Below are 10,022 nucleotides of genomic sequence, written 5' to 3' on the forward strand. Positions count from 1 at the left end.
GTTGGGGCGGGGGTTCCCTTGGGCTTGAAGATAGAAGCAGCTGAAATTTCAAACCCAAAATGCAACCGTTCAGAGATTTTTTTCTGCACTTGCCTTCTTGTAGAGGCTTGTTCTTTCTTTGTTGCAAAAATGTTTTTACATCTTAAGATCTTTGAAGGATTTTTTTTTCTTTTTCTTTTTCTTTTTTTCCAGAACTGCCTTGTCTGCAGCAAGCCTGTTCCAGTCAGAGAGCTAGATTTCCACCTGTGTGACACCTTTGGAAACTTTGCCTCACTCCGGAGAGCTGTCGCCAGAGAATCCACTCTTTGTTCCCCATCCCCAGATTTCAAAGGCAGGAGCATTTAAACCCCCTGGGAAGCATCCAGGGACTTCCCAAGGCTAAAGGTATTTCCGAGATGCTGGGAGACAGCCCCGCTGATGCCCAGTAGTTCTCACTCCTTTTCTGGCGAGGACACTTTCTTCCCTGTCGGGCTAAAAGCAGCAAGCATAAAAGGTGTCCTCGTTCATAAATCTGAAAAGAAGCCCTGACGCTGCTGCAGGAGGGAGGGGCAAATCCTAACCGGAGCTGGGCTTTCCAATAAAAGGAAGACCTATCGACTCTCTACTCTCCACTGAGCTGGCTAACTAGACGCCCCATAAGGGTTCCATGAACCTAAAACAAACAAAAAACAACCAAAAAGCAAAATCAAAACCAACCCACTGCTCTACTTGAGAATCCTGATTACAGCTTGGCTTGCATGCCCAGAGGAACTCCGGAGTCCCAAAGGGACTCGATGCTCAGATGATTTCTCCACTGCAGCCCCACAGCTCAGAGTGAGGTGGGAAGGCATCTCCTACTCAGGTGCTACATAGGTGTGGGTGCAACCATCCTGAGCCAGCTCCGCCTTAGCCCGAAGCACACGCTCAGATCCGTGCTTTCCTAACAGGATGGGAAGGTCTGAGAGCTAACCGTCTCCTCTCACTGTTTCAAGCTAGGGCAGGGCCCGCCCCACATCAAACCTGAGGTCAGGAAGTTTGGCTTTTGGACTTCTCCACCCTCTCCTTTCTGCGCATCTCTCTTCACTTCCCACCACACCCCTTTGGGCATTCCGCGGCCCTTTGCCTTGTTAAGATTTGCTCAATGGAAATTAGCCATTCACAAATTAGTGTGAATTTATCTCCGATTAAAATAAACCCCTTGTCTGCTCTTAAAAACATTTTCCAGCAACAGAGTGTTGGTGGTGAAGGTCATTTTCTTGGCGAACCCCCCTACTTCTATAAGGGTCTGTCCGTGGACTTGACAGACCACTCTCTCTGGACGTCTTGGTTTTCAAGTTCCAGGTGATCCTGTTTGTAAAATAAAATGTATTCATTTTGGAAAAGGGCAGAAGAGCAATAAAGTGATACTGCAAATGAGCTGGAGTTAAAATTTCCTAGAATTCTTAGGGAAAACCAACATTCATTGAGCACTTTCTAAGTGTCAGGTTTGCACTTTCATTGACTTCGGATTTGACTTTCATACTATCCTCCTTTCAGAGAAAGGAATAAGCTCAGAAAGTTTGCTTCATCCAGCTAGCAAATACTGGAGGTGGAATTTGAACCAGGTTGTCTGACTTGCAAGTTCAGTGCTTAGGAATGGAAGCGGTCTTAGTAATTACCTGGTCCAACCGCCTCCTTATGGAGATGAGGAGACAAAGGCTTTTGTCTAATGACTTTCCCAAGCTCACTGATCCTAACCTAACAACTCAGGAATTCACCAGGAAACAAGTATATGAGTCTGTAGGTTTTTGCTAAAGCAACTTCTCCCTTCCTCCAAATGGCTTTTCTTTTCTTATTGATAGTATTGAATATGCTGTTTACTGAAAACCATTTAAAAATTCCTAATAGACAGTGTCATGCGGGGGATCCTGCAGGGTCTCTGGTCCCGCTCCCCACATAAGAACACAAGACATGGTGAGGCCAAAAAGGAACACCCACGGAGCCATAGGTAAGGGAGTCACACCACTATACTCTCGCTGGCGACTGGGTTGGAGACACAGGAAACAGGAGCCACACAATTCTCAACCCTCACTGCGCCGCTTGCAGGCTCAGCCACCATCTCCTTGCTAGCCCCCATTTTTTGCTAGCCCAGCCACGGCAGTTATATTCATGGCCAATGGCTCACTGGTTACAGCTGACGGCCAACTAGCCACAGCTGCTGGCCATTTGATCACAGTCGACGGCCATTTACTACCTGAGCCAGCACCTTTCTATGTGAGGCCGAGAGCCTGGAAACTACTTTTTGGGGCTCTGTCCCCACAGACAGTGTGTAAATTATAAGTAAAATTAAAGAGGAGTAGCAGACCCTGGACTAGAATTCAGGGTTTCTTAATTCAAATCTAGGTCTTTGTGAGTAGTTGCACATGGCCTCCTACTAATACCTGCATAAATATTAGTAAAACTGTAAACGAAATGCCGTGTTTCCCCGAAAAAAAGACCTAGCCAGACAAACAGCTCTAATGAGTCTTTTGGAGCAAAAATTAATATAAGACCTGGTCTTATTTTACTATAATATAAAACCGGGTATAATAATATAATATAATATAATATAATATAATATAATATAATATAATGTAATATAATGTAATACCGGGTCTTATATTAATTTTTGTTCCAAAAGACGCATTAGAGCTGATTGTCCAGCTAGGTCTTATTTTCGGGGAAACACAGTGGGTATCCTGTAGACACTAGAGGAGTCTTGATACGATGTTATAACTTAAAGTATGCTCCTCTGGTCCAGTCAACATTTTCTAAGAAAAATCCTTTAGCCTCTGTCCTTCATTTCCATGTAATGGTACCTATTAGGAACCAAATGAGAATAATAACCAACACTTATTTTTTATAAACATTTACTGTGTGCTAAATGACTTATCCCCATTATACCTTATACAACCTTACTGCAATGTAATGGATACTATTATCCTACAATATACAAGCAAAAAATTGCCACACTAGCCTCACTAGCAGCAGACTTTAAAGTCCCATTAGGAAGTTGTGGTGTGCCACAGGGAAACCTCAGGTTCATATGGATCACTGTTTCCTGGAGCATCAGCATTACTGGATGGTAACTTAAAGCTTCCCAAAAAGTTTTTCACAGGAATTTATTATGAAGTGGAATGCGAAATTTACAGGGACTTTATTTAAAGCTAAAACAAGAGATTTGAAAGAAATGTCGTGCCTGGAGGTGGAGTAGAAGGCAGCTTGGGGCCATGTCTTTCTGTCCCTGAGAGTACGTTTGGTAGAAAATTTTGAGGAGCAAACTAACAAAATAATGTTGGGAAAAAGAAGCCCCATTTTTCCTCATACAATGTATATACTATCTATACTTAAACCAACCGGAATGGTAATTTTACCTTCACAAATAATAAATATTCCTGAATATGAAATTTTAAAAGTATCTTGTAGAAGATTGGTTTAGACAGCTTTGAAGGGAAACCTTGCTCATTTCTTCACTTGTACGTTGCTCTAACCTACACACTGCATATTCACATATGCAATTGAAAATTTTCTGCCCCACAAAAAAAGTAAAAATAGCTGAATTTAGTTTTAATATGTTTTATTTGACCCAAGACAAGCAAAATATTATTTCAACTTGTAATCAATACTAAAAATTTACAGTAACTTTACTTTTTTTCATACTAAGTCTTTAAAATCCAGTGTGTATTTTATACTTACAAGCTAGACTTGCCACATTGCAAGGGTTCAGTAGTCATGTGACTATGGCAACCATAGTGAAAAGCACAGCTCTAGAGCTATCAGAAACTTCAACACTCCAACATTCCCTTTTCATACGTGAGGAAACTGAGGCCTAGAAAGATGTAATGAGTCTCAGCAACTTAATAACATGTCAGACTCCCCAGACTCAGGCCCTTTGGAAGTCTAAATTTTTGCGTGGTTGCTTTTATTCTTGAAGTATTCTTGTATTTTAAACTAAAACAAACAACTGATTAAATGAGTTTACAGCTTCTGGAAAACATTATTGGGGACTTATTTCTTCAGTCCTTTAAGAGGACTGATGTAATAATCAACAACCAAACATGCACCTGCTATCTTCAGGAGCAGTTCATGTAACCCTTCTTTAAGGGGCATGTAAAGAGATGAACTTGACTAGTCCTATGCATCCTGTGCAATCTTAAAGTTCTGGCAATCAACAGCCTACCCACCATTCATGCAGCTTGCAGTACAGGTTGATAATTAGAACTCAAGAGCATACCTCCCTCTAGAGGAGCAAAAATTACTGCAAGGACAATGAACAGAATTCTTAACGCAAAATTAAAATGGCACCCAGGAAGAAAAAAGTTGGTTATGACTCTGTATAATGCAAACGTGCCTTGTGTAATAACTGGCACTTTAAACCCATTTATTATATTTTTCATAAACTCTTGTAATTCTAACTTGGTCCGTTGGCCTTTGAAGGGTTTTTTCTAAATCATTGATCTGTTACACTTTCTACTTGCAAAGAAGAATTTTTTTTAAAAACTTTTATTTATTTAAGTGTGTTTTTTCAGGACCCATCAGCTCCAAGTCAAGTAGTTGTTTCAATCTAGTTGTGGAGGGCGCAGGTCACAGTGGCCCATGTGGGGATCGAACCAGCAACCTTGTTAAGAGCACCGTGCTCTAACCAACTGAGCTAATCAGCTGCCCCGCAAAGAAGAAATTTTATGACCATGTGGTCCAATGCCCTCAACCCATAGGTGAGAAATTTCCCCCCAAATGAAAGTGGCTTGCTCATCCCTCAGCCAGGAGAGGTATCTTGGGCAAATGGCTCCCCCAGCCCTGGAGCAAGGCTTGGCAGTGCTGACATGCTGGGGCAGCAGGAGACAAGTCCCATCATTACTGCCAGTATCGGTATCATTTAACACAAGACCACATACCTATGAATAGTCCTTCCAGTCCCTGGGACTGGGGTACTATTTTATGCCCTGTTAAAGGGAAGAATCCTGATGATGGATCACTGTGGGAGTTTGTCAGCTTCCCAAGTAAGCAGAGGCCCTGTTTAAACTCAGAACCATCTCTTAAAATCAGTGTTTCTTAAAAATGTTCAGTCTGTATTTGGGAAGAGATGGCAAAATGGGTGAATCTAAGTGTTGGTTTCAATTAATTCATCAGTCAATCCATTTTTGGCTGAGCACTCTGATTAACAGTCAAATGGTTTCGCATGGTCAAAGTCAAAATGACAATCTAGTTTAAAATGCATCCATTGAGTACTGTACTAATGCCAGGGGTCTGACGACAAGAGTGCTACAGCGGCAGGTAGACTAGACATAGCTCAGGCAGGTCACCATAAAATGGAGCCACTGGCCACTGAAGGGTAGGGCTAGAGGGCACAAATAAGTCTACGTCACCTCCTAGTTTTCTTGTCTATGTGAGGGGTGCATCCAATTAACATATTTATTGAGCATTTACTATGTTTCAGACACCCTTCTAAGGTGCTAGAACACAAAACTGAACAACGATAAAAATCCCTGCCTTTACAGAGCTTTCATTCCAGTCAGAGGTTGGAAGGTGAGGGAGGACACACACTATGTACAGATGATCCTTGAACAATATTAACACGGAGTGTGTGTATATGTGTGTGTGTGTGTGTGTGTGTGTGTGCGCGCGCGCGGGAATGGGTGATGGTTAGGGGCACCGAACCTCCAAGCAATAAAAGGTAACTACACTGGCCCTACACATATGCAGATTCACACTCATGGATCGAAAATGTGTGAATAAATTCAATATGTAAGTTAGTTATAGAGCTATAGAAAAATAATGTAAAGGTAATAGGTGTGTAGGGGCCGTAGGGAAGGGGGCAGACCACAATTCCAAATAGATTGGTCAAGTATGTCCCTGAGGCAACATTACATTTTAAAACAGGATCAGGTGTGGCAGAACCAAAAATTCTATCAGCATTTGTTCAATACACAAGTTCTCTAACTGCATCCACTAGTACAATCTAAATATTAGAACCAAAAAGACATTTCAGGCGACACCTCGCTAGGCCAATACCGGTAGGCATGACAGTTCTGCCTAGATCTACCTTTCTGGCCCACGTGAGTAAACCTTGATGCCTAGGCAAGAAAAGTGACTGAAAAGTCAGAAGATAAAGATAACAGAGATTGTATAATATAGTACTACTATGTGACAAGCCCTGTTTTAAGTACTTAATATACTTTAATTCACTAAAAAAAGCTGTCTCTTATAGAAATTTTATATATAGAATTAGAGAAGATAGTAGGAATCCTACATACACACTACCCAGCTTCAGCAACTATTAATGTTCTGCTATTCTTGCTTCAGCTACCACTTTTCTGCAGGCATAGGGACCGACATGGAGTATTCTAAAGCAATACAGGCCTCCTGTTCACTTCCCACACAAAGACTTTAGTCCACACTCTGAGAGAACAATTTTTTTTTAATGGCATAATAAAACCGTCATAGCCAATACAAAGAACAATTCCTTGCTATCCCCTAGTACCCGCCCCACTTCTAATTTTCCCTATTTGCCCATCTTTGCAACTGGTCTGACCTCATCAGGGTCCAAATGAAGTCTACAGCCTTGGAATATGCCTTCTTGGACCTTTTACTTTTTATAATAGTTTTCCTTCCCTTTTTCCCCTTACAGACGCTCCCTTATTCCGGATTTGGTTGATTTTATCTTCGTAGCATCATTTTTTTCTAGTCCTGTGTGCCGTGTATATCCTGTAAACACTGGTTACACCTACAGGCTACAAAGATTCAGGTTCAACATATTTTTGGGGGGAGGCAAGATACTTTATAGGTGGTTCTGTGTACTTCTTTTTACATCACACCAGGAGCACCCAAGTGCCCGGCTGTTCCACTTTTAAAGACTGAGCCGAGCAATGGCGTTAGCCTGATCCACCCCTTACCATCTCCCAAAGCTCTCCCCAGCTCTCCTCAACAGCTCTACCAGACGGGCACCGCATTATCTCCACAGCAGTTAGGCGTTTGCCTACGTAATGGAAGCAGGTTCTGCAAACCTGAAGCATCCGGCCCGCACGGGGCCTGCAGCTGAGCTCACAGATCCCCGCCCACCTTTCTCATTCCTGACGCGCTCCCACAGTGCCCTTTGGAACTCATGGTCAGAACCCAGCAAAAAGCCTGTGTCTTCAGCTTCTCCTCTGAGGGTTCCCTTTTCCTACTCCATCTAAACTGTGGCTTTCCTTAGAGCACGGTTTCCCTGCCGCCCCTTTCATCTCACGTCATCAGACACCCCTCACTTCCCTCCGTGTTGCAGGTATCGATGCTACTCCCTCTTCCGGTCCACTTCCTCTCACTGTCTGAAGATTTAAGCATGTCTCTCACTGACACGCTAACACGAGGCCTGTCCTAACACAGATGGCCGTTCCAAAACCCCGGCCTCAGTTCCCTGACCTTCTAGCCTTCAACACGCTTGTCTGCTTCCCTACTGCAGCCACTCACACGATGGCTGTCCCCTTGACATTACCACCAAGGGCCACCCTCTGTAAGTGTAACTATAAACGACCCATTCTCGGACCTCCAGTCTCTCAGCTATGCACTCTGGCATCCTGACTCCAACAATTCTTCGGCCCCAAGGACCTACTACTTTGTCACTGACAAATTTCTGACCTCCTGATAGCTATATACAGAATTTATAAAGGCTAAAATTTCATCCAAAGATGACAGTTAATCAGCCTTCAAATAAAACTGTTAAGTAGCCCTGATGTGAAACATGGAACCCCCTCAGAGATCTAGAGAGAGGTCTGTTCACACATGACAGCTACTCTAGCTGTACAAGGACCACCTCATCATGATCACAGCCCACAGCAATCAGAGGATGTGGATGACACAGAAAATGATGGAAAGACGAAAACCAAAGTTAAGAATTCCACAGATTCAACTCCAGAGGTTTCCACAACACTATCAACCAGGACTAAGACCTCTGGGGAACACAGATGCAAGAAAGGTATCGTTTCCTTTGGAAACTAGCTGAAATGATTTGCTACCTGACATTACAATTTGCCCCTGGAACATTTATAAAAGCCTTCTGTCTGAGGCAACACAAACCCAAAGGATATAGAAGTTAAAAACTCCAACCAAAATGTAGGGAACGTGATAACCTAATCCAATTCAAGAGACAAAACATGGAGAGCACTTCTTTATGATCGCCTAATGGTTGAAAACCTATCCATTTAATGTGGTCACAAATCATCTTTATGAGAAACTACACTTGAAGAGTAGAATCTTCTCTACCTGCTGATCCTTGCAACTCTTTTATCATCAAACAGTAAACCCCAGGAATCAAAGTAAAGCTCTTGATTGTTCATGGTCTTTATTTACTATGGGTATAGGAAACTAAGAATTAAAAAACCTGTCAAATTTTTGAACATGAAAAGGATTTTTTTTTCTTTTAAAGATTTTTGTTGGAGAACAGTGTGCTTTTCCAGGGCCCATCAGCTCCAAGTCAAGTCATTGTCCTTCAATATAGTTGTGGAGGGCACAGCTCAGCTCCAAGTCCAGTCGCCGTTTTCAATATTTGGTTGCAGGGGGCACAAGCTCACCATCCCATGTGGGAATTGAACTGGCAACCTTGTTGTTCAGAGCACATGCTCTAACCAACTGAGCCATCTGGCTGCCCCTCGGCGGCAGCTCATTGTCTTCAATCTAGATGTGGAGGGTGCAGCTCACTGGCCCATGTGGGAATCGAACCGGCAACCCTGTTGTTAAAAGCTCAAGCTCTAACCAACTGAGCCACCCGGCCACCCCTGAAAGATTCTTTAGAAATGTTGCCAGAGTCCATGACATTTGAAATATCCTTACACTGAATTTTCATCAGCTTCTAAAAGAACTTTTTTCAACTCATTTTCTGAGCCAAAAGGTTAATGAAATCACAGCCACAAAACAGGAAAGGCCTACAACCAAGAAACAGCAAGCTGCTTGCACTGAATTCAACAAAATATTCATGAGAAGTGGAGATCTTCTCAAACAACTCTAGAAAACTAGAAAGTTTTGCAACCTCTTGAGTCCATCTTCATCAAGTTATAGACAAAGCTATAGAAAACTTAATGTTAGCCCAGAACCATGGATTCACACTTGATCAGACAGAGGCAACCAGCTGCCATGGTCCTAGCCCTTCACTCCAAGGCCATGGTTAACTGCTGGAGCTCCTAGAACAGTGAAATTTCTGCTCCTAAACTGCTTTATCAAAAGGAAGAGGAAGAACTAGAGCAGCATAGGAAATAATTGATTTTGTGCTTCAAACAAATTATCCAGATTTCTCATAGTATACTTTTAGAAACACCTGCATTATTTGAAGGGATTAGAAAATCAACAAAATATGATAGAAAATACGATAGAAAATACATCTACAATTGACAAAATTATGTGCCAGCCTTTGGGCCGAGAGACCCAAACCTTCTCTCTTCAAATGGAAAGTAACTGTACAACCAATAATCATGGCCTCTAAAACATGTCAAGCACTCAAAATTCAATTGCAGTCCATCAGCAGGTAATCCTGGAAGAGGGCCTAAGAACAGGCTCCTTCTTCCAAGCCTTCTGGGGAGCCAGACAGTACTGAGGGAAGTCGAGTTTCAGACAAGTCTGGCAAGAATACTACCAGTGCTTACTACATTCCACAGCCGAGGGCCCACAATCCAAACAGGGAAACAGACACATCAGCAAGAGTTATGAGAAAAATGGTCCTCAAATAGAATCCCTGTATAGTCCCAAATGCTGGCATTTTACAGGCCACTTCCTCCCAGCAGCAACATAAATGAGAATGAATTGTCCCTAACTCCTGCCGAAATGACTTTTGCCCAAGTGAAATTGATTCCAAACTTAGAATTTTATTAGATTTACCAAAGATATAATAGCTCTGAGGAGCTTGAGCACCCGATTCAAATATACCTTGTCAGAGTGAGACCAGACAAACACAAGAACCAGAAGATGCGAAACATAAACTCCCAAAGTGTACAGATTGCTATGTCTGTTTTGCATTCTCTTCAGTTGTTTGTAGAATATTTTAGAGGGGTGACTACTGC

The sequence above is a fragment of the Rhinolophus ferrumequinum genome, chromosome 9 (genome assembly GCF_004115265.2).
Source record: "Rhinolophus ferrumequinum isolate MPI-CBG mRhiFer1 chromosome 9, mRhiFer1_v1.p, whole genome shotgun sequence".
NCBI classification, from domain to species: Eukaryota; Metazoa; Chordata; class Mammalia; order Chiroptera; family Rhinolophidae; genus Rhinolophus; species Rhinolophus ferrumequinum.